This window comes from Anser brachyrhynchus, assembly GCF_964034855.1.
Source record: "Anser brachyrhynchus genome assembly, chromosome: 16".
In the NCBI taxonomy this organism is placed as follows: Eukaryota; Metazoa; Chordata; class Aves; order Anseriformes; family Anatidae; genus Anser; species Anser brachyrhynchus.
The window spans coordinates 8300604-8326133 of record NC_137734.1 but is presented as its reverse complement, the minus strand read 5'-3'; the positions used below and the strand labels follow the sequence as shown (position 1 = coordinate 8326133).

The 25530-nt window shown below is 41.1% G+C and overlaps 1 long non-coding RNA gene across 1 annotated transcript; it reads right to left on the bottom strand.

The window, feature by feature from the left end:
* Positions 1-3939: 3939 nt before the first annotated feature.
* LOC308178894 lies at positions 3940-23783 on the bottom strand. The gene is made up of 3 exons (XR_013940022.1): positions 6238-23783; positions 5362-5478; positions 3940-4074 (listed from the first exon to the last, which is right to left on the bottom strand). It is a non-coding gene; the product is annotated as an uncharacterized lncRNA (long non-coding RNA).
* Positions 23784-25530: the final 1747 nt, after the last annotated feature.

Genomic DNA, 25530 nt, shown 5'->3' with positions numbered 1-25530 from the left:
AAATGGGTGACTTTTGTTGGGTGAATAATGGCTGGTTTTATTAAGGAATCTACAGGTAGATTCAAGTTTTTGGAGCTAAAAATTAAAAAGAAAAAGAAATAATTCTACATGCAAAGTGAGCAGGGAAAGGCTCTGCTAAAGGCTTATGGTATCATACTGTGAGTTGTGAGACTGTTTTCCAGAGTTGAATTTCATATCTGGGGTCCCTCAAGCCCCGACGAAACTTGGTGCTAATGGTACCAAGTCAAACCAAGTGGAAGGTCTGTGTAGTTTCCTACTAGAATAAATTGGTGTGTGTAAGAAATATAGAACTATAAGTACTATTGTAAATAATATAGAACATAAGTGAACACAGTCTTGGATACTATGAACAACTGAAAACTAAAGCCATTCAACAAGTTGCTGTTAATATATTAGATAAAAGGTGCCAGCAGACTACATCTAAGTAGTGGTTTAGCGCACACATGCACCAACTATCTCCCTTTGATCTTAGTTCACAGAGGGTTTCTCAGACAGCTATCTGAATTTGATGTGAATCATCTGCCGTGCCTGGACCCTTTCTCCTTTGGGAAGAGTGCCAGTGGTTCGGGCTGATCCGAACACTGCAGCAAACCAGCTGGAGACCTCTATAGCTAGCAGTGCTCCAGCGGCTGGATTAGTATCAGAGGGATGTGGAGATGTCATTAACGCAGGAATCTGCAATATTAACACAGTGGTTTGGAGGTGCTGACAACACCTTTTTGCTTCTGAGCTTGTTTAGGGTACGAGCAGAGATCTGTGGTAACTCTTTCCTTCTTTTGAACCTCTTTTGTATGAGGGGAAGCAACAAAGAAAAATCTTACTCGTTTTAATATGGAAATGTATAGCTTGTCCTTGACTGAATGTGAAGATAAATCAAGGCCAGGTGTATGCTTAAAATAGGCACTGTTCTGATATAATATTTTTCTGGTAAACTTCTTGTGGCTAATGTTTTATATCTAGGTACATTGTACAATATTTGAAGAGGTGATAAATTGCAGTGCAAATCCAGTGCTGCTGAAAGCCGAAGTAAATATTAAGATTCCACTTTCATGAGCATCTCCTGGCAAGGTTATTATTTCTGATTTAAGAAACCACCCCTTCCTTCTCCTACTTAAACACTTCTTATATTTGGAACAAAGCTGTTTTACTACATACTGCACAAACATTTAAGATAGTTTCTTCCCTGAGCTTACAGTTATCTTCTAATAAATACAGTATTGCTAGTTTTGTAGAAAAATATAATACATTAAATAGAATTTCCAGTTGATCCACAGATCACTAGTGTAGACAGAACCCTTTGTTTTAATAACCCAGAAAATTCTTGTCAAATATAGAAGACAAGAAAAAAAAATCTGAATCCTCTTGAAGCTTAAGGGTGAAGGCAGTGATTCAAGTCACTGGAGGAAATCACTGCAGGTTGTAATTCCTATAAAGGTTCTGTCCATTGTCAGTATTTTCCCTGTCTGTGATTAGTAGGTCACCAATATTTCCTTTTGATTCATGAGAATGGAGTTTCTGTTAGCTGGTAAACAAAGTCTGCTTGTGGGTTATTATAAAATGCAGAAGTACAGCAAATGTAATTGTTTTTTCCCCTAACACCTTTATTGACTATATTGATCTAAAAGAGAAAATTAGGTTTTCTAAAGTTCAAATGTAGTTTAATGTCACTGCAGTGATATGGAACTTCTCCCAAAACCCGAAGAGCTCAGTGACTCTTCTGTGCAGATCTACCCTGCAGCAAGAACAACCTCGCTGGTTCAGTCAGAGGTAAAGTGACCACCAAGCATGAGCTGCATGATGCTATTTATATTGCTGTCCGCCGTATGTTCAAAGCGAAGGTTCTGGCAGGGAAAAAAGATGTAATGAACTTAGGTAGATGATTAAAAATAAATAATCTAAGACAAGCTAGCAGTGTTCAGATGTTTAGATTTGTATATTTACTGCATTCACTTCTTTGAAGTGTTTGCATTTCTGTCCTAGTGCAGAGCATCTAAGGAGTGTTCTTCTCTCCGGTTGGCAACCCGAGGTAGGTGGCAGGCATAGTTCATACAAAATAAAATACAGTTGAGCTGTAATTTAAAACTTAAATTCACTTCTAAATTCCCACTTAAAACCCACATTTGTCACAACAATGATTAAAGTCAAATAAAGTTCCAAGGTTAATAAATCCACTGTTCAGCCCAATTTCTTTCTGCTACAGATATGCCTGGAGAGATCATAACGTATCACATCTTTCATCTCCAGTCCAATGTTCCTAAGCACTTTGTAAACATCAATAACGCATCATTCACAACACTCCTGGAAAAACAGGAATTAACATTTAATGAAGCAGGAATTCATTCATGCAGGCTAGGTGCCATGCCAACAGTTCAAGTTAAAGTAGTGGAATAAGGATGTGGCAAAGCCTGGCCTGGCTGCAGAACCGGGGGAGGTTTGGAGCAGTTACTGCTGTCTCACATGAAAGAATACCTCACATCTGTACAGGGAGTGATAAAAGAGAAGAGTTGGACCTATCACCCAGGCTTAAAAACCCATTTTATTTGAAGGCTTGAGAACAACCCATAATGGCATGTTTATCCAGGAGTATGAGATGATCTCATTCTTGTGCAGAGTAAGTCATCAGTGGATACAACGGTATGGAAAGAGCAGGAGTAGCATTACGGTTCGGTCATCTCATCTAGTTCAGCTTCTCTGTAATAATCTTTCACATATCCTCTTCTTATGCTAGGGGATCAAAGAATGCAATAAAGCTATGATCAGAAATCTTACAGGCGGAGAGTGACATACAATCTCTTCATAAAAGGCTCTTTTACTAGATATTACTTCTTGTTTTCACCCGATGTGAAGTATCTTCACCTCTGTGGTGCTTTAACTATGCAGTTTTGTTCATTTTTCAATTTTGAGTGAAAGACGCTTCTGGCAAATTTACTTCTCTTGTTCTGTTGCAAAATAGAAAAGCAAAGCAGGATCTAGAGGGACTTTTTTTTGATTAGGATTCCAAAATTGCCATTTGAAAAAGTCACAAAAATCTGGAAACTTCTCCAGGTTCCTCTAGCAGCAAATGAAGCAAAGCATCTTCAGAGTTTCCAGTCCTCTTTGCTGTGCTTCTCTGACAGGCCGCTGAGAGCATTTCTTGCATTTGTTTCTGTGCCAGCCCTGGAACCGCATGTCCCGTGTCACATGGAAAAACACTTAACTGGAAGTGTTTTGAATCCTTGGCAGGATTTGGGGTTGGACTCAGTTAAAGGGACAAGTTAAATCTCTTCTTACTTCACCCACACGGGTTCACCAGTCTCCAGCCTTAATTCCAACTGGAGCAGATGTGCGCACACACGAGCTAGCTAGGGAGGCGCTCACGCTTGGCCGTTGCCTCTTTTGGACTTTTCTAACACAAAGGTTGTTGCAGCTTTCTGCGGTGCAGCCGGGCCCCTGGCAGCTGCCGTCCTGCTGTGGGGCTGCTCCTGGGTGCACAGAGCCCCCATGGGACCCAGGGTCCCCAGCTGGGCTCAGCGCTTTGGGAGTAGCCCAGGAAGTTTTCCAGAGCTGTGGCGGTGCAGCTGGTCTGCAGCAGGTATTGCTGCCTGTGTTTCTTCTTGGAACAGAGTTTTGCTCTTCCCGAAATGTGTCCTTTAGTATGTTTTGGTGGAAAATTTCTAAAACTTCAGGTTTTGTTCAGAACCAGAGTTAAAACTTTCCAAAATGTCCCAGTTTCCTATGAACTATAGGGTGTTTCAGCTTGATCAGCTCTCCAGACTCAGACCGCACCACTCTTTTTGGCATATGACAGGATCTGGGACAGTCTCTGCTCACCTTTTAAGCAGGAGTGGGCTCAGTACAGAGCATCTCCTGATCCTGAGAGCTCTGCTCTTTTTCTGCCCTCTGTTCCAGGAGGTTGTGCACATCTTAAAGGGAAAAAGTCTTTTTCCACTGGATATGGAGAAATAGGCATATATTATTCTTTTCTGAAGATCGTTCTTCAATGTTCATTTGTATAATTATAAATTTGCCATTCCCTTGAAATACTGTGCTCTGCAGCTTCTTCCTATTACTTTCCTGTTGGAAGGGGGAAGAAAATGTGTATCAAGTGTCACAAAGCATGACACATCATTTTGCAAATTCTGTTTTTGTTCCTTTTAATATATTGAATCTATCTGCACACTTTACCCCCAGAGTGCAACTTTTTAGTTAACTAATTTTCATCCTATTCCATGTTCTGGGGCTTTTCCCCCTTGAGAAGAATGTACCTGAAGTTTCCAAGAAAATTGTGACTTAGATGAGTCACATTTAATTAAAGCGGTGAAGAGATCTATGCTTATATGGTTAACCGCCCATTTTATTGGGCACTTAATTTAAGTCCCTAGAGAATCGTAAGAGACTTGATTTAGTTTTTTCCTCCAAAGCTTTGTAATAATTTTGACTTGGGACTTCTTGTTCTTGTTTTTCTTTCTTTTAATTAAGGGCTGAAAATATATACTGCCATGAAACATCTGGCATTGCCTGCCTCTGTTGCAAAGTAATATGGTCTGGTATTTTGCACTTTTTGCCAGCCATAAATAACTTCTGTCTCTCTAATATTCAGAGCTCTGTGGGTTTATTTGCCAAATATCACCAACTATTTTAACAGAAACTTAAATAAAACTTTTGCATTGGTCTCCAGAACACTTCTTGCCTTTATTCACTGCAAGTTTCAAACTGCAGTGCACAGCAACTTCAGCCTGATTTTTTCTGAACTTTATTCATTACAGTACTTCTTATCCTATGAGTAAATTACTTAATTCTTGTTTGTTTTTTTTGTTTGTTTGTTTTTTGTTCTTACTATCTGCTGTTCTCTACAATAGTTGTGAAATCTGAACATCTTACATACTAACTCCTGATACCTCTTTCCTTTGTTTCATGCAAAAGGTCTCACAGTATCCTGTGCTTAAAAGCAGGAACATTACTATTAAATGCTAACACTTACAAATTGGGCTTGATACTATAGAAGCAAGACTCAGGAGGTATGTTTGCTGTGTTGGAGCCACAATCTACAGACAGGCAGGAGTAATTTCAAGATAGTAAAAGGATCCTCCTGAACCTCAGGCAAAGCTCAGATTAGTTCCAGCTGGGACTGGCTAGGACTGCAGCCATTTGCTAAACTGGTGAGTTACTCATGAAAAAATGCTTGTACCTTCCAGCAATAATTTTTTTCCTCTAAACATTAATAAAGAGGTGGGAAGGGATAGAGTTTAAACTCTAGTTTCTTTCATTTTCCAGCTGGATTTGGATTCAAGTACAGTACGCTAGCAAACAGCAATGTAAACACGAGTGGTTTAATTCAGGAGAGAGCAGGGCAACAGTTACCTGGTTTGATTTGAGGTGAGGAGGATTTAGATGAGATTTGAGAATACCATCCATCGGCCAGGGCAGTGAAGCATTGCAAAGAGCTGGGAAGAGTCTTTGGAGATCTGCAACAAGCTCCTGGACAGATATTTAGTTGTTACTGTCTAGACATAACTTATCTTGACTCAACAGAAAGGGAACAGAACAGGGACTTCATAAGTGGATGCTGTTTCAAGCCTGAGATTGGAATCAGTCACAGAACTTTCACAAAACTTTGATGTTCTCTTACCCATTGGTTACAACCTCATGAAGCTTCAGCCTGTGAGGGGAAGGAATTTGTGCTCAGGGTTTTTTTGTACTGCCTTAGCATGAAATGGTTTGTCAGAATGACCTAGATGAAAAAGATGGGAATAGGGGAGTAGAGAATTGAATTCAAATCAGGTGATAACTTAAATTTTTATCTGAATTTCCACATTTGTCTTAAGCAGCTCCATTGCAATGATCATGGTCTAATGAATGACCCCAAACTTGGAATAGGCAAGTACAAGTCTGTGTCCAGGAAAAAGTCTCTGTAAGGAAGGGGATTTAGGCCAAGGAAAAATGTATTTTCATCATGCAAGAAATAATTCTGCATTTTGTTCTGAAAAGAGTTTTTTTCAAAACATTAACAACATCAGATAATCAATCCTCTTTATTAAACCTTTTTAAACTTGGAAATACAGTTTAGTTTTTTCATTTTTTAGGTTGATGAATTAAAATGTTAATGGCAAGTGATAATGAATACTCATTTCTTTGCTTCAGATATTAATGTTTGCCTCTGTAGGCATCTTCTATTAACATTTATGACATATGACTATTACCTACCAATTCCTAGAGGGCATAAAAGTCAATAAGTACCTGAAGAGCCTTTTGGTTTTGTGGTATTTTCATATATTGTCATAATATGCTTCCATTCTTCTCTCAGAAATCCGTTCTGAAAGCAGACAAGTTTAACTATTTTCATTTTACTGGTAGAAGTTAAATAGGTTCAGCAAAGAGCATTAGAGGAGCTGGGATCAGACTATCCCTAGAGCTGTGAGACTAACACACAACCAATGATACCGAAGATACAAAAATGTTCATGGTGAGGTTTTGGGGTCTGAATTGTAGAGAATGAATACTTGTAATGATGGAGGGGGCAGTTATGAGACTATTATAAATTATACAGCATACTGTATAATGTCATAGTGTAAAGGAAGCATTGCAAACTCTACAGTGAGAAGTTTTCAGGCATAATCTTCCCAAGGGATCAGCCTTGACTCAGTTGCATCCCCATGAAGTTGCAGAAACTTCTGCATTTATCATCACAGACAACGGGCTAAACTCTTAAACCTGTTCTGTTAAGGTCTGTGGACAGAATATAATTGTACTTAAAGCAAATCATCTTTTTATTAGATGACTATATTAAATTAGTTGAGATAGCAAAGCACCCCCAAACTAACAGACATGTGAAGTTGTTTGCCTTTCTGAATGTCTGTTCAGACAGAAATGCTAATATGAATGTGGCTACTTGTTTTTTTTTGTTGTTGTTATACTATTAAGTAGTGGGTATTTTTAGTAAGAACACTATTCTCCCGCAATGCAAGTCACAATATCTGGAGATTGCTGAATTTATATCACTCATTACTCTTGCCGTCAGTGTCTGTCTGCTTTCCTCTCTCTGTCTGAAGAGCTTCTCTTCTGAAACAATAGTAGTAATCTTAGGTATTCAAAGTGGCCAGGCACAAAGCACTGGAACAAATAACATTTGTAAATAAGCCAGAAGAGAAACCAGGGTAAGTACTACCTTATAGTCAATTTACCGAAAATGGAACAATTGGCAGAAAGGCTCACAAATGAACAAAAGATTCATCAGACAAAGGTATCTGCAAACTATTCTGTCATGTTCTGCTTTTAGTCTGTTTCTGTGCAGCCCCCTGCACGCATCCTTCAGTCCCCCAACTCCCCAAACCATCAGTGTGCTTCCATTCTCTTCTGTAAGCAGAGTTAGAGAGAAACTATATTAAAGGAGAGGCAATAAGAGAGGGTGTGGGAATACTTAATGTTCCCGCAGCTTAAAAAAAAAAACAAAAAAAAACCACCATAGTGTAAATGCTGGTGTGTGCTTAGTAATTTCTTTCATGGAATGGACTCTGCTGAAAGCTAAGATATAAAATTAGGCTTTGAAAAGTTGCTGGTCATTATATAACACTTCGGGTTAAATAAAACACATCTATCTTATACTGCATGCAATGTTGGGTATAATGATGCAAGTCTGAGATTACAAAAAAATGCCAAAACGGCTGCTTAACAGCAGCTAAGCAGTTTCCAGGCAGTGTGTTTATTTTTTTGTGGTCATTCTTGTCAGTAGAAGGCTATGTGCTCGTGAAGGTAATATGGAACCACATCTAACTAATGGTTACCTGCAGAAATGGAAATCTGCTCAGTTTTCAAACATATTGGAAATGGGAATTAAATTCCAGCACTTGACATATTATTCTGGCATCAGGAAAACCTTGTCTCTAAGCGTTATTTATTTCTGTGATTGGTGGGCTGCTTTGTAAGAACATGTCTGCTTCTCAGCAGAGGGGCTGTACCTAAATTGAAATTGATTTTAAGTGTAATGCTTTTGCCTGTTTTAATTTCTCCCTTTTTCTCATTCTCTATAAATTGGTCATTTGCCAAATAGACAAAAAGACAAATTTGAACTGGAAACAAACATTACAATGTGCTTATCTGTCTGCACTAGCGTTTGTAGTGCAGCAGATAATCAGAATCCCCACAGCAAAGAGAGGAAGTGTGGATAATGTAGCAGAAACTTTGCTCTCCAAGAGTTACCCTACGTAGTAATAAATCTAGTACTCTGAGACACATTGCAATTGAACTGAAGCCCAGTTAATACACATGGCAAATGTATTTGAACTGTCCTTTTAAGTTTTGATCATCAGTTACAGGTTCTTTGTGAAAGGTACAAGAGACAACTTTAAAAACATACAAAGGAAGCCTTGTTTCTTCAAATGGTTGCAATGCCTTTTTAGTCTAAGCAAGATGGCTTTTGTGAAATTCAGAGAGAATTAAGTCTCCTGCATTTCTGAAGTTACAGCACGTCAGGGTGCAGGGGCAGCGTGCTGAGTTCTCCAGGAGCAGAAGCCACTTCTCTGGAGGTTAACGTGCTGTAAATTGATGTCTGTGCACAGAATATATCTTCAGCTGCTCTCATTCATGTTTTGATGTATTCCATTTCACGTTCAAAGCAGCATTTAGTGTTGGTTCCCACTTCTGATGGCATCTTACATTTTAGCATGGAAATACCTGTGTTTCTGCAGACCTCGAAGGGATTCTTCCAGTGTTTGCTGTTCAAGTATTTGCTTTTGTGTAGGCAGAGAGATAAGAAAGGCTGATTTGAAAAATTTTAAAGAGGAAAAAAAATGAAATTGTACATAACAAGTCATCATTTCACCCATTTAACGGGCAACTAAAATATATATATTGCACAATATGAAGTTTAAAAAACCAAAAACCCCATACAAACAGCCCTCTACTTCAGCAGTCAGAACACCAGTGAACGTCACCATGGTGAATTACAGGTTTCATCACTTTCTGTGGTTCCATGTATGTCCATGGAAAGGAGAAGAGTGCTCAGTAGCTGAACAGAATCACTTTATATAGAATCACTTTATATAAATAGGATTAACACTAACTTTACAGCAGTGCATTTAAAATACAGGCTAGGCAAATGTCACAGCAGCTAAGCAGTCTCAGATATATGTTCCTGTCACGTTGTCTGTATAAACAGCCTCGCTATATGCTCAGGGCTTGTTGCTGCTGTTTTGTTTATTGGCATCTTTGGCAAGCAGCTCGCATGCTGCAGCCAGAGGAGCTTGCGTGGAAGAACGACTGAACTGCATGGGGAAATATCAAACTCAGCGACCAGCACAAACTTCAGTAGCTACAGTTGAGTTAAACCAACAGAAGTGATTACAGCAGGATTTATGATCTCAAACACTTTTAGTTTAAGGGGGGTATGCAGGATGGACAAAGGACTGGTTTGTTTTTATCTGAATTGGTAACTTTAAGCTAGCATGCTTTCAAGTTCACTTTGGCAGTTCAAAACAGCACCCATGCCAAAAGACCTGATTTTCCCCTTACTAATTGAACATGAGCCCATCTTCACTGGTACAGTGATAGGGGTTATCCGAATGGGCTCATCTCTTTGAACTTGGAGGGAGTTCAAGGCTGCTGGCTCTGATCTCGATAATGAGGTGTGCGGTGCGAGGAAGGTCAGAGTTAGGGCTGCCGCTAACAGGCACTGGCATTTTCCGTGCCGCAGCATTATGACCGCTATTAAGGCTCAGTGGTGGATTTGGTCATGTTCACAGCTGCAGTCCTGTCTGCGATCCTTGTGATGATGTCACATGAATATGGGAGTCTAAGCAAGCTCAATAAGTTAAAAAAAAAAAAAAAATCCAAAGCAAACACCAGCTACAAACCTGTATAAATGAAAAATAGAACAAAGGCAACCAGAGAAGTATAACAGCTGCTCAAATGACTTGAAGGGGAGACCATAAAAATGTTCTGACTATAAAAATGACCACCAGAGTTGTCTCGATTAAAAAGGAATAAATCCAGGACATTGTGCTCGGTGACAGGCCTGGTGTGCTCTGGGTGCGGGGCTTCAGAGGCAGAACGGGCTTTGGGGCGGGGGCTCTTCTGGTAACTTTATTGTGTGGAGCTGCTTTGTGTTGTGTCCTGTCATGAGAAAGTGAGTGAAAAGGGGCAGTTACAGCAGAGCTTGTTGATCAAAGAAATATCATGCCAGTGCTGCAGTGGAAATGTGTTAGTTCCTGAAAAAATCAAGCCACTGGTATTGGCAACCAGCCGGCTCACACAAGTGGAGTACGTTTCTGTACGTTTCTGCGCTGTTTACTCTGTGCACTAAGTCAGAACTGTGGGAAGTGATGGCTTTGACATTGCCCTTCAGTCAAGAGCTGTGCCTAGCTGTGGGGTCTGGTTTCTACGTCCTGGAAGGCATTGAAGCAATGCTCTGACTTCTCAGCATGGCTGTGTCCTAGCCAAGACCCAGCTGCTGTAATCGGAGTCCTTCACATTTTAAAATTCCTTTCTGACTTTGAGTGGCAGCAAACTGCCTTTTCCCCTCCTGACAAGCTGAAACACACGGTTACGCAGCTCCTGACCTCTCCCACTGGTGTCTGCTAGCAGTGGGTCTGCACAGCGCCCACGGCAGCACACCCGGGGGGCTCGGTGCTGCTTGCTGCCCTTCCTCCCTGTGTGCCCTGAGCTCAGCGGCGCTGCCGGCCTGGGCCAGGAGACAGCCAGCTGAACAATAATTCATTTAGTTCTGCCAGGTTGCTCCTCAGATGCACTTACTCCTTAAGCAGCTGTACGAATGCCTGTGCTGGCACCGAGCTGCGGTGGGAGTGGGCGGCTGGGGCGGGCTGGGACTGTTGCTTTCAGTGGCAGCGTTTAGGTTGGCTTGATGTTCGTAAGCGTGGCCTTTTTCTGAATGATGTTCTGCCACGTCTGCATACAGAGCTGGCAGAATCATAAATGAGTGTCTGTGGTAGCAACAATCAAGGTACAGCAGAAGCTGGAGAGATTTTTTTCTTCTTAAAGTGATTAAAAATTGCTACAAGAAATCTGCCCATGTGAGCACAGTTCTTTAGAAAATGCAGGACCAGAAAATGAAGATAACAAAAATGGCAAATCTTCCTCCTCAAATATTATTTTTTGCTTATCTTAATAAAGAAATTGATTTTACTTTTCTGTAAGTTCTTGTGCAAGGAGAGTGGAGACCCTAAAACGGGAGGGCAAGGTAGAAGGGAGATCAACGATCAGGGAGCCCTGGGCACAACCCACATTACTGCTGGGCAGTGGGGATTTGGGGCAGTGAATAGGAGCTGCCCTGGCCTCCTGAGTGGGTTGAAAGCCCCACCTGCCAGCAAGCAATATCTTGTAAATGCGTACGGATTACCCATTTCCCTTATTTCATCTGGGAAATGTGTGAAGAATAATTTAGACTTCTCCGATGCTGCTAAATCGGAGTGACAGTGTTTAGAAAGACATGTGCAGTCTGCCTGGTCTGGGACTCTCTTCACTGTTAGTGCAGATTTCAGACCTCTGGAAGTCTCCTGTTTAGAAATTCTGCTGTCTTGAAAAAAAAGAGCTGTTAAAAACCAAAGCTTTTGGGTGGGGAGCTTTTTTGTCAGTTCAATGGAATATTTTGGTGCAGGGAGCTATAATTTATTCATAAGACTTGAAGGATGTAAGCTGCAGGACTCTAAACAGCTTTGTCCAGGAATTGCAAAGTTACACGACACCGGTGATGTTCGGCTGATCAGAATAATTTCACAAAACAGGAAAGATGCTCAGCTAGAAATACAGTCAGATTGAAGGAGAGCTGCAGAGTCTCATGGGAATTGCAGCTCAGTGGTAGAGTAACTGCTACTTAGGCGGCGAAATAATTGAAAATTGGGGGTGGAGGGGAGCTCTGCAGATGGCTGCGTGCTCTGAGAATCCTGGAAGAGGATGCTAAAACCAGGAGCATTTGGCATTGAGGAGTAGGCAAATGATGCAGGCTTTGTGCCAGGCAACTTTTTAATACAGGCCTCTATATATCTGGAATTGCAGAAACAAGCAAAATCAAGAAGCCTGAATTATGAGCACAAAAGCAAAATAAGTCCCCTAGTGTTAACGGAATTTCTTTTCCCGATAAATGCCTCCTGCTCAGGGATAAGGCTGTCCTCTGGCACCAGCGGGAAGCGTTTATGCCTGTTTGTGTTTGCTGCGAGAGCCGCAAGGGCAGGGGACAAACAAGTGAGCACAGGCAGCAAACACGGCGCGTTACATACCTGCAGGATTGTTTGGGTCAGCTGGCGATTTGCTCTTCTTTATTTGGCTTTCCGGTCCTAACCAGATGAAATGTGATGAGAACTGGCTGTCTCTTTGCAGGAAAACTGTCTTGTTGTGAATCTCTTGTTCCAGAGGGCAATCTGACCTACAGCAAGCTTTCGGGGCGGGGAGGAGAACTTTTCCAACGTTCTCCTTGGCATACAGGAAATTTCTGCTCTGGTTACATAATGATGTCTTAAACTAGAATCCTTGACGAAATGGACATAAAAGCTGGCTAAATATCTGCAGGTTTTTTTTTTTGTTTGCTTGTTTGAAAAAGCTGTTCATGCCTTATGGGCATGTTGCTTTTGCAGCACTAAAACCCCCAGAGGTCAATGCCAGGTGCAGTTTGTGTGTCCCTGATGCCCTTTGCAGGTGTGTACCCACAAGCAAAGGGCATTGAAAAAGAGACTAAATCAGCAAAAAATATCTTTTTTAGTGAAAGGTATGCTGAAGGAAGCATGAATATGGCAGTGAATGCCTGCAATAAAGGACTGGTCCCTGGGCTGTCTGGAATATTTTGGATAACAAAGAGAACTAAAACTTGCATATTCTTTTGCATGCGATATCCAGTTCCTACAGCTATGTCTAGGACGAGCCTCCTTTTTTTTGTTAGACTTGGGGTACTTGATCCAATAGCCATGAATTCATCCTGCATGGACAATTAAATGAGTCCTCAGGGAAGGGGAAGGAAAAAGTAGGGATGAATCACTGCAGGTGGCAAAAGGTGAAAAGGAATTTGAGAATGTACTAGTTTTTAACATTGTGAATAAGTTGCTACAACTAAAGAACAAGATGATGCTTATATTTTTCAAAATCTGGTTGAAGTCATGCAGGGCTGCAGATGGGATAAAGTACAAGGACTGTTAAAATTGAATGCTAATTGTTTTTTGAAAAATGTTAGACTTCCTAGGTAATTTTTCCCACGTAAGCTTTCTCTAGGTCATGTTGATTTTTTTGGTAGGAAATGAAAAATATTTTGGCTCTGAGTTGAACCAGTTTTTTTTGTATATGTTGCTGCATTTGCCCATTTGATGCTTCAGTTGACTTTACGTATTGCTCCCTATGGAAAGGACGTTCTTTTGGGATCATACTGATGGGCCTCTGAAGTGTTGCAGTCCAGCATCTACCCTCGAAGAGGAGGATCCATAGCGGAGTAAATGGTCCGCTCAGGAAGTTCAATGTGCCAAAGTAAATGGGAGCACAGAATTCCTGAATCAAAGCATGTGTTTCTTACCCCAAATATTGAAGTATTTTAACCTTTTATTGAAAATTAAATCTTCCTATGTGAAGCGATAAATTCTTTAAATTTAGACAAGGATGTATAAGTTCTTAAATCTGGATGTGGATGCAATTCTGTGCTGCTTCCACCTAATAAGGTGATTTCCTGCTACATGGCAGAAGAAACCCATGCAGCAGAGGTGGCATTATGCAGTTGTACAGCCTGATACAAGATGCAAAAATATGAGGTATCAGACCCAGTGTGTCAGTCGTTCAATGAAAATGACCTTCTCCTGATGCAGTGCCTGCTCCCATTGCAAGGACTTCCTGTCCTGTTGGAAATTTATTGTGACAAAAACGAGACAAGCTCCTTCTATGAGGCGTGTTTGGGGAACTGCTAGGCACGCGCACCTTAATGACTGAGTTATGCTTCCTCTCCGGAGAGCAGTGCTGAAGAAGGCCAACCATCTCCCAGTAGTGCTGGTTTTGATAGGCCTTTGAAGTGTAGTCTTGTTCCTCATCATAATCCAGCACCAAAAGGTCACAGCAAGTACGTGGTCCTTGTGATATTTTAGAGAGCGGCTGTCAGGTTTTTGAAAACAGCCACCGCGTCCTGTTTTCGAGCTGTTGTTGTACGTGCTAAATTAAGCAGCTGTCTTAAAGGGAAAAGCGTTTCTGGAATAAGGATGCAGGAATTAATGATACTTTGACACAAACCCTGTTCTTGGGGATTCTTGCTAAATAATTTTATGATAACTGGCTGACTAACCAGGAGTTCCTCCTGCAGAGTTGGGGAAGGCAAAGGAGAAGGAAAAGGGGGATTAATCATTGCTCTACAAGTGGCAGAGAATGAAGAGATCTCATCTTTCTTTGCTTTGCCCTATTGAGGTTCTTACTAAAGGAGCTCTGTAGGGACTGTGCATGCAAACTTTTGATAAAGAAATTGGTTTTCTATTCAACCAAATACATCATCACTGTTCCAGGTAGGAAATTAATACCATTTTCAGCTATCCATAGCAAAGCTACCCTGATTTTTTTCCCGTGGTCATGCCATTTCGTTATGCTATTTTGCTGCTTCTCTTTCGTGGTTTACCAGAAGATGGAGGATTATTCACTAAATAAGTTAGCAAGAGCTGGTAGCTCTATTTTGTATATCCTTTGCATTAATTCAGTAATCACAGCAGCCAAGCAGAATGGTAATACTTGAAAGACTGCTCCCCATGAGAGGAATTATGCTGAGTTGTGGGTTGCCAGTGACGGGGAACCAGTATGTATAGGTCAAGGCACCTGAGCATGGCTCCCGTGGGGACGCTGCCTCCGGAACTTGTGATTCCAGGCTTGTGCCTGACCCCTGAGCACATCCACAGCACTTGTCGCTGCTTCCCCTGAGAGCAGCGTGGTCGGGAGCTGCAGTCCTGCGATGACCTTCACTACGTTCTTCTCGAGGACTGAGGCCTCCTGGGAATACGGTGTTGCTGCTGCCCAGGCTTTGTCTGCTTTTCACTGCAGTGTCTGTAATGCAGCACCGGATTGTGTGCAAAAGGGAACTCTGTGAAGGAAAATCTACTGCAATTCCAAGTGAAAACTGTGCTTCTGTGCTTCCTGCTCTAGTACGTTCTGCTCTTTGCTGAAGGCCGACTCCATCGCCAGCGCAGCGGTCAGCTGGTGGGTGCCCTGGGGGCACTGACCTATGCCACGCTTCCACGGGGAAATCTGGTGCTGGAATGCTTACAGGACCTCTGTAGTATATTAGATTGGTCCTTCTTTTTCTTGTATATAACTTTTCATTTTGTTTGTGCTCCAAGGCACAGAATGCCTCACAATGGGCTAACCTAGGCAATTTGATAAATGCATTTGAACAACAATAAAAATCCCACCCCTCTAAGATTTGTTTGCAAAATATTCATGTGATAGTAAATCTGGGTATGACAGATACAGCTATTCACTTTTGGTTAACATGGCACAAACAGTTGCAAAATGTAAGGAAATGAGCACTCTGGTAAAATGTTGAAGCTTCTGAAAAAGAAAAGGCTCCTACTCTACGTGGGTGAGTAAATATTTCCGTTCCAATCCATGTTTAATCCAGTAATACCTGAGGGCTGTGTGTGACTGAGGCCAGAAAAACAAACTGGGAAGGACAAATGGTCTTCTGTTATTTTTTACTTTAGTAAGTGGCTTTTCTAAAAGTGGTCTCTAATGCTCTTTCTGTAATATTTTAAGACCTACTCAGATGAATAACTGCTATATAGAAGAGACTTAATTACTGAAGATGATTCAGTAATGACTAAATGACCTGCTCCATGTGAGGACAAAGTTCAACATGGTAAAGGTGTTAGATTTTTATGAATACAAAGTACCTAGGGTTTGTGTTTCATGCAAATGAAAAATTGCAAACAAATTCATGCCAGAGGGGCCTAATTTTTTTCAAGTGCTAAGCAAGCTATACATTTATTAAAAGCACAATTACAAAACGCTCAGAGCTAAGAAAGCACCGAGCAAAAAGCACACACAAAGCCCTAACCCATTTATTTGTGAGGTGCATGCAGCTCTTCCCAATGAAATCCCAGCCTGTCTCAGACCATGCACTTTCTCTTGGAGGCGTATTGTCAGATTTCGTGTCCTTTCTTTTGCAGAACTTTCTGTCCACAGGTGCTTGGATGATTAATATCCTTGGATTATAAACCATTTTTCTCAGTTTTTGACAAACACTTTTACCAGTAGTATTAAAAGTAATAGTAAATCTCACAGGACTCTTGTTAGTTGTAAAAAGTTGTGAAACCTGATACTGCTAAATACTGCTCCTAACCTGGGACAAACCCTATCAGGCAGTAAATCCTGCTTCCTTCCCATCCACATGATCCTTGAAGACACCGGCCCCTACTCCATAGGAGGCTGTGGTGGGGATGTCTAGAAATAAAGCTGGCCCTTCTCAAACACATCAGCTTGGTCAGAAGTGTGAAGTCTCTATTTAGGACATTCTCAGCTTCCCCTTTATGCTGTACTGGTCACCAGAAATTACTGTTTCAGACCCCTGTCCTTTGTGTGCTTTCCTCTTCATTCATTCATAATTGCATCTTTTTCTCACTTTCAGCTGTATGTTATTCACCACTTTGAATACATTTAGCACCCTCCATGTTCACTCTTAAGAGTGAACCTTTTCAGAATAATTACTCCCACTCATCTCCAAAGCAATCGATACAGTGAATAAACCTAGAGACAGCCACTGTTTTAATTCACTCCCATTTTCTAGAAACCATGTTAAAAGTGAAATGAATGGACATAAATGCAGGACTGAGTATGCTGAAGAGTTGGTAAAGCGCTGGTGTAGCAAAGCAACAGAGGCTTTCCTTTTGAAGCTGTACGTGGCTCATATCAGAACAACAAAAAAAAAAGTGGGATGTTTTGCATGCAAGTTATGTCCACAGTTTTGTTTGGCTTTAAGACTGAATGGGAAAAGAGCCTGGTCTTAGATGTAGTGTAAAGGTACAGCTGGCAGACAAAGGTCTTTGTTATTCTTGCCGCGCCAGGGATAACTTCTCAAAATGACTATCAAAGAGCACAGAATAATCTGCCTTTCACCAGAAATAGATTGGATTGGAGGTTTGTTGTTGACATGGAAATCTTTTCTTACTAGTGTCTCTGCTTTTCCCACTCCAGTGCTATGTGGAGACCTTTTTTTTTTTTAACTCCAAGACTGCCTGTGAAGGCTTTTCATCACCAATAAGTACATGGGAAAATGGGAAAGAAAGAAAGAAGAAAAAACACACTGTGAGAGAGGAGAGCTTGTTCTGAAATATCCTCTCTCTTTCGATGGAGGAGAATTTGGTGCAGTTTGGTTGCTGAAATATGCCAGCTAAACTAAATCAGATGAATTATTAATGCTTTGCAGGCTGCTTCTCTCAATTGGCTGCAGCGAGGCAGCTTCGATGGGGCGTATGTAACTTCAGTTCTCCACGTTAAAAATAGATGTCAGCCCTCAGAGGAATGGGAAGCTTAACAGACTATTTTTTTCAGCCCAGTTTTAGTTCTATTATGTGTTATTTTGTCAGAGTGGATAGGGTGGATTGTTATTTTGGACGTAGTGGGTGATCTGACTGAAAAATCACTTCTGTTTCCTTTCTATATGTCACAAGCTGCTTCGGATTCAAAGCTCTATATTTCCCTTGCTGCATCCTCAGTCAGAATAAAATAAACAGGACCTATACAGCAGTTACGGAGGTGCAACTGTAGACTCTCAGGCTTCCACCAAGCAGGCACATTTCCTGCTAAGGGCATTTGTGCTTCATTAACAACTCAAGGTCAAAAAGGTGGAAAATCAGTCTTACTCTTTCTTTTATTAACTTTTTAGTGTTGATGTTTAATTTGATTAATGTGATCATAACAACTTTTACCCTAACATTTTGAAGTCACTCTGCTGCACCCCCAGCCAAAGGCTCTGCTGTTAGTAAGCATCCTGCTGCATAGCAGTAACCCTATTTTGGCATTGCAGCCCAGGCACCCTATTTTGGTTGCAATGCTTCCCAGAGCTCCTGGGTCACTGCAAACCAACCCTGTAAATTGAAGGAGTCCAACAGAGCGGTGCTCTTCTCTGCAGAACACTTAAGTGTTCAAAAGTCTTTAATACAGTTTTTCACTCGAGCTCCTTCTTGCATAGGTTAAACGCTTGTTTTCATGCTTTGCTGCCTTACTTTTGACTAAATTAGCTGTGGTCACTTGCACCTTCTGCGGCTCGCATCTCCTGGCTAATGAGAGCACAGAAAGCATGACCTGGCGTTGTCCATGTCACTTGTACTACCCAAGTACTAGTAACTAAAGGGCCATTTATGCACTGTGTGTGGGGCAGTGTTTAAGGCTTCAGCCCTGATTGTTGTGAATTTAAATCCCAACCCTCTTGCGTGTAGGTTTCAGAATTTGGTAATCCTGTAGGATCACTGTATTTACCTTAGGTTCATGTCTGTATGCATTAGAGAAAACATTCACTTAATTGAATCTAAGATTTTGGTGCTGCTGGAGTAAGCAATTCCAGTTTCTTCCTCCTGGCTTTGTACTCCGGTTGAATCTGTTGAATCGCCTTCAGGGCCACTGTGAAGAGCCAGAGCTATAAAGGAACTCTGGGATTTCGCATACCTGCTGCGCTGACCTGGGTGTGCCGCAGCCCTTGGCTCTGACCCCGGTCAGACCTGTGAACATACAGGTAACGTAGTGAAGGTGCAGGACACCCCTCTTCCTCCTAAACTAGGGAGCTCGTAATGATCTGTGTCTTCTGATTTGCTCAGAGTACTTTATTCTGTAAGGTTGGGTTTTAGATTAGTAGCAAAGATAGGTGTCCTTGTCTGGGTGCACCACGGTGCAAAACACATTAAGCCTCTATATAGTTTTCAGATAGATAAAACAAATTACTCTGTTCATCTTTTATTAATTTCCAAGCACTTCGTACAACAACAGCATCCTGCGGTGGGATTAGGCGACAGCAGAGACCGATGATTAATGGGTTGTGCAATACAGCAGTATAAATACTGACCTTTCACATCTGACATACCGTATACAAGGTTTTGGCACAGGCACCAGATAGCTCTATAGTCCAGCATTTAATTTTTAAAATAGAAAAGTAGTAAATAAAAGCAATCAAGTGTAGGAAGCGTTATCAGAGGTTATAAACTGCTACTTCCTTGAGCAAATTCGTTCATTTTTTTTCATATTGTTGCAGCTCTTGGAGATTGCTGTAGTCACACAACAGCAATAGGAGCTTATATTAACAAAAGTGAAGTTATTTATTGCTCTGAATGAATTTTTCTTTGGATCGCAGAATGTTAGTAATCACTTTTTCTTTCTACTTCATACCTATTGACATCTTTTTCTCAGTAGATATTCTTGATTTACAGTGCTATTTTGGTTGGGGAAATGCACATTCTTTTTACAGAGTGTGAAACAGAACTATTATGGTATAGGGTAAGATTTAACCTTTACTTCAGTTTAAGATTTCAAATGCTTTTTGTGGAACTAATATTAAGAATCAGGCTTTGTCAAGTTCTTTACTGAGTATCATTTCTTTAGACTCTTGCTATTAGCATCAGAACGTGATGGAAATCGGTTTGTACATATTTTGTGTGATTCCATAAGTATCTGATAATGGATCTGGCAAGGCCAGCAGAAAGATTCCTTTCTAGTTAGACTAAATTGTGGCTTTCACATAGGTATTCAAATGTTGCATGAAGGCTACAGTGAGCTTACAGATGACCATCTTTCTCTCTATGTGTGTGAATAAAAATAAATGCTTGGGAATTTGTGTTGCTAGCAGTTTAAGTAACTGTGTCTGTGAAAATTTGTGAGTGATGGTAAGCATTTGACCTTGTCTGTGCTTATGGAAGATCAGATTGGCCCTATATATCTTTAAATGCTCCTTTTAGTGTACAGGTGGCCTGTATTTTCTCTGGTGCTCTGGATGCTGCTTTTGAACATATTATTTCCACTTTGAGGTAGATGACTGCAGAGAAAATCTGTTTGTTTTGTCTTAAGTGTGTTTTATGCCGTTTGTTCCAAGACTCTGAGATTTATGGAGGTTTATAGGAAAATTTTCTTGCCGCGCTCTGCATTTGGGTGCTATTGCCGGAGCCTTGCCCTTCTCTCGCTTCAGTGCATCATCGCTTGCAGGCTTCGTGACATCTGGTGGCTGGCATATTTTGAGATATTTCTAAATTCCACATGAATCATTTTATTTCCTTCCTTATTGTTTTGAATTTACCATCTTATCAGATATGCTAACATTTAAGCTCTCTTTCCATTTACACTATTAAACCATAAAGCAAACAATCAGATGCAGCAGCAGTAAGTGGACTGCCTTTGGCTTCTGTGCTTTGCTGATATATTACTTCCCATGCTATTCCAGTCAAGACAGAACCATTTTCTTTCTCTGTGTTGATTAGATGCAACAAATAAAAGTTCATGACCCAGTAAAAGGCAATTCTGCTACCTGTGTGTGTGTGTGGTTTTGTTTTGTTTTTTAATGAGTAAGCAACTTTGCTGTAAATAGAGGGACACTGAGAGCAGGAATTATGTTCAGCAGCTGAGCAAGCTATGGCCCAACTTTAGGCACTTACCTGCTTACAGCAGCAACGTGTCTTGCCCCAGCCAAGGAGAATTGTAATTAAAAATTAGAAAACTTATTTGTTTCCAGTTCCTGCATCTGTCTTTTCATGTCTGCTTCCCACCTTCGTTCTCTCTGAACTTCAAGGCTTCACATCTGGTTTTGTGTTAATTGGTCCTAAAAATCTCTCTCTAGTGAAGGAATCACAAATCTTCTAATCTTCAATAGCTGCTAATTAAATTACAGCTGACTTTTGCTGGTATAGATTTGTGTTACAGAAATAAGTGTTTCCTTTTTGATCTTATTCTTTCTCTTAGACAAAGTATGGATCAGTTCTTGCAGAAACACATTTTGGCTGCAGAATGCTATTTTACATTAAAAATGATTTTTTTTTTTAGGGGAAAAATGTCTTCAAAGAAAATCATTAGAGATGAAATCATTAGAGATGATTTAGAAAGGAATATAAAATCTGAGTCACAGCAGGCCATGTACAAAGAGCCACTTACCGCATAGTACACGTCTTGCATGCAGGTTTGTGATAGCTATGCTGGGAATGGCTGTGAGGGTTGGAGCCTGGTTATCCTTGCACAGTCTCTGTGTAAGTGCATCGCTCACACCTCCATATATATCCATTTCAGCATGTGTCTATATTCAACATTTCGGTCAAATGTTAGCCTGGGCAAGTGGCACTTCCACTGGGTATTTTGTATGTACAAAACATGCATGGGATGCAGTAGCATTCACCCAAGCTGATGCTTGGCCCTGCTGAGATGCCAGGGCAATTCCTTATCAAAGCAGGCCTGGAAGGCTGATGTGAAGACCACGGGCAAATGGCATGTGGGTGGGTTTAAAGTCTAGGGTCAGAGTAGGAGGCAGCTGAAGCCACGTGCCCTAAAATTACTTGATATAACAAGACTTTAAATTGTTGTGTTAATTTTGGTCTCAAAGAGCAATTGTTTGTGTTTTTGTTGTTTTCATTTTGGTAAGAGTTAATTTTTTTCATTAAAGAATTTCCTTCATTTCCATGGCATCGTGTGCTTATCTCTCTTCTGTTGGAGTTTTGTTCCAAGTCAGATATTTAGAGTCAAATCAATGTTAGAATATTTATTTGAACTTTGGTCTTAGATGAAAAGAATTTTTGGTCTGATTTAGTAATAGTTTTGCAAAATCAAAACCTGACATGGCTTTTACTCGCTACTAATATTGATCTGTGGAAGCTTTTGATTCGTTCCAAGCTGTGCCTTGTAGTTTGTGAGCTGCCTGTGGTCCAATAGTGGTTACCCGCACTGTTTTCTATTTGTTGTTACTCAGGGAAAATTTATCCCACTTTTATAGCAAATTTTGACAATGATATTTATTTCTCTAAAAGGACTTTTGTTGATAAAGATTTTCTTTAACACACTTATTTGATATATATAATACAAAGTCCTTAAGTACCTGCTTTGCAGTTTTCCTTTCATCTCTACTGATGGATATGGAATGAGAGCTAAGCTTCCCAAGTGAGCCCAAAGGTGCATGAAGGAAGAATCCCTGGTAAAGGATCGATTGCTGGAGTATAACACAAATTCATTTCCCACATGGGACAGGCACTGCTGAGGTCGGTTACAAAGGAATTTGTTGCAGCACATTTACTGCAGAGGGCAAGTTTGTCCCATACAAAGGAGGCCTCTTAAGGCTGCTTATTTTTCGCTAGGGGATCAGCAGAAGATTTGTTTAGTTAAAATGATCACCAGCAAGTAGCCTGTAATTTTGCTACTTGTGCCCCCTGAAATGTCGTGGAATCACTTCAGCCCTCAAATAACAAATTCTTTTTGCAAGAATCAGAATTTCCATCAAAAAAAAAAGTTCTTGTATGAAATGAGATGGTGCTTCTTTCTGCTCTTTTACCAGTCTTTCCCCCAGGAGTCAGTTGCCACCTCAGTTTTGCCCTTTGCCTACCCCCTAATGATGAAAAGCTATTGATTAGGAGTAAAGAAGGATCAGGGCAGGATTCTGCAGCCCCACCACACAGAGAAGCATAGGTTGCACACAATTCAACGCTGAACCATGCAACAAGGAGCTGGTTTGGTTCTGGTTGAAAGCTGAGGTTCTAAACACACAGGGTCTCATGGCAATGCACGCGTCTTTTGGCAGAACTGTGATATTAATCCATGTCTGATTGCAATGCTAATGTACAGCATGTTCTGCCCATACATTCCAAGTGTCTTTTATAAAAGTTTATCACATTTCACCTTCGAGATGGTCTCATTTCAGAGATGAATTGAATTATTTTTACGTTATGTATCTTGGAAAAGCTCTTCTGCAACCTTTGGGACGAAAATCTCTGAGTATATAGAAAGAAGATTTTGCTGTTGCTTTACATCCTTTCAACTCCATTGACTTCAGTTGGCTTTACAGGTGAGGCAGAGGTTTATCAGAAACCTCTGTGCAACTTGCAATTGCTTGAATGATGAGGGTTTCGATTTTTCATGTTCATTCCTTACATACATGAATTCTGATTTTTCATGCAATTTGCCAGTAAAGCATTGCTTAATTGACAGGCAGAGTTAATGGGAGTGCGTGCACAAATGGTGTGGCTGTGGGTAAAAAATAAGTCATTTGTATGCATCCAGAGGAACTGGACACAGTACCTCATCATATGCCAATATTGTGCCCTCATTTGGATGCCTTACAGGTTCAAAAACAGATGCACAAAGTCTGGGAATCAGCTCTTTTACAGGTTGAACTTGAATATCTGCTGCCCTGTAGTCACAGGTGTTTGTCATGATACACGTTTATTGAGACTCAGGATAAAGTAAACAAGATGACTCTGTGCTGAAAACATAATTTGAAAAATATTTAAATGGGAAATGAGATATTAAAAACCTGTTTGTGTCAACTTCTCAGACAACTGGAATATGAAATGGTGTAACAGCTACATTTATTAGCTGAGATTAAGAGCAGTTTGAAATGAAATCAGTATAGATAAAAAGATTACGATGAATGAAAAACAAAGTCAAAGATGCCAAGTAAACAAAATGCTTTGAAAAATTGAGCAAAAATTCACATTGCTGTGGACTTTCTGCTAGGGGATTTTATCTTTGACTAGCTGGATCCATTAATTACGTTTAATGGTGGTGGAAAAAGCACCATGTTATTTATTTTGAAGTTTAGTCCAAAATCAGTGGGATTAAAACAGCTGCAGGAGTGAATAATAGGGATGTGATCAGATACTTGGGAAGCTTTATCTTTATCTTCCTTTATCTCAGTGTGTTGTCCGGTGCAGATGAGACCTGAGGACTCTGAAGGGAGAATTATTAATCTTAGCTGGGATTATAATGATCTCTACTAGGATATGGGTTTTGCTGGTAAACAATATGATCTTGTATGTAAAACATAGTGTTGCAGTCAGTAGGCCTGGGACTTATTCATGATTTGTCACTGGGTGACCTTAGTTCAGATATGCCATGTGCCTGTGCCTCAGTTTCCCCATCCGTATTATGGAGAGGGTTGCCTCCATAATAAACCACAGATGTATTACGTGCCTCAGACGAATTATCCTGTCTGCGTTCCCTGTCTCTAAAACTGAACACACCATTTTCTTACACTACTCAGAAGGATGTGGAGGTCTCTGCAGAGATGTTCTTGTTGGGGAACTCCAGCGGAGTTGGACAGAGGGCAGGCAGTGGGGTCTGTTGCACATAAAGGGCCTGAGGACAGTGTGGGTGATTTCACTGCCTCTGGAGCATGCATGGCACAAGGGAAGGGGCTGCGGGGAGCGCTAGTGGGAGTTATGGACGGTGGAATGCAGAGGTATTATTATCGCTGGCAATGTCTAGTATTTGAAAACAACGACTGACATTTATGTTGGAAGGGGCTTGAAGCATGGCATTCACTTCCTCTCAGGGCGCCCTGACGGCGATGGCTGGATGCAGCTGTTATGATTGCTGGGGGAGTGCAGTTTAAATGTGCCTTGCTGCTGTGACAACTGAAGGGTAAAAGTTTACTTTTATTTTTAATGTGACTGCTGTAATAAATGTCTCTTTGTCTAAACCCCCCAGTTGGCAGAGAAGGTTTAAGATGCTGATATTCAATGAAAGGATGTGGTAAGGGTTCCTTGCATCATCCAGAAATCTGAGCAAGAACCATTGTGTCTGTGCCAGGGAGCTGCCCGTACCACGGAGTCTCCTGCTGCTTTCTTGCTTGGGGAACTTTCTCACCTGAGTGATTTGAATTATTTTTCTGTTCTTTCCAAAGAAATAGGACAGCCCTTCCTCTCTGTCCGTTCTGATGCTCAGAGGAGGGGGAGCAAGAATTTTTGGTGTATTTTCTCTAGACTGAGTAGAAAAGATTTATGCAGGGCTCCAAGGCCACATCACCACCAAAAATGTCTTCCTTGGGACAGAGGAGGAGCGAAGGACCTGAGCTCTTCCCTTGGTTGCCACAAAGCTCCAAGTGGCCGCCCTCACAGCTTGGCTGAAGCCACGCACTTGTATGTGCCGCTGACTGTAGTCCTTGTATGGTTGCATAGGTATTATTTACACACATTCTGTACATCATGCATATGCGTATTCATTTATATGCATGCATGCGTTATATAGGCATACACATGTATGCGTATCTGTATATTTAAGGAGCAGGCGCACTGTAAGAAGCTGGGGCGAAATCTCTGCCGATATGATCTCCTGCCGGCAGAAGATGTTCTATTTATGGGCCTTTCTTATGGTTGTTATAGCAACAACCGCAGCGAGTGGTCCCTTTTGTGGGGCCGTGCAGGGAGGGTGCTGTGTGCCCCGAGCCGGCCTCCTGCTGCTGGTGGCCCTCGTGGCCAAGGGGACGTCAGGGTCCTGCCCTTGAACCTGGCACTGAGAGCAGCTTTGCACATCAGGGCAGGGCTCCTGCTGAATAGCTGGCATGAGCCATGTTTGAGTGGGATTAGTTTATATTTACACCTGAGAAATAGGAATTTTCACTTTGGG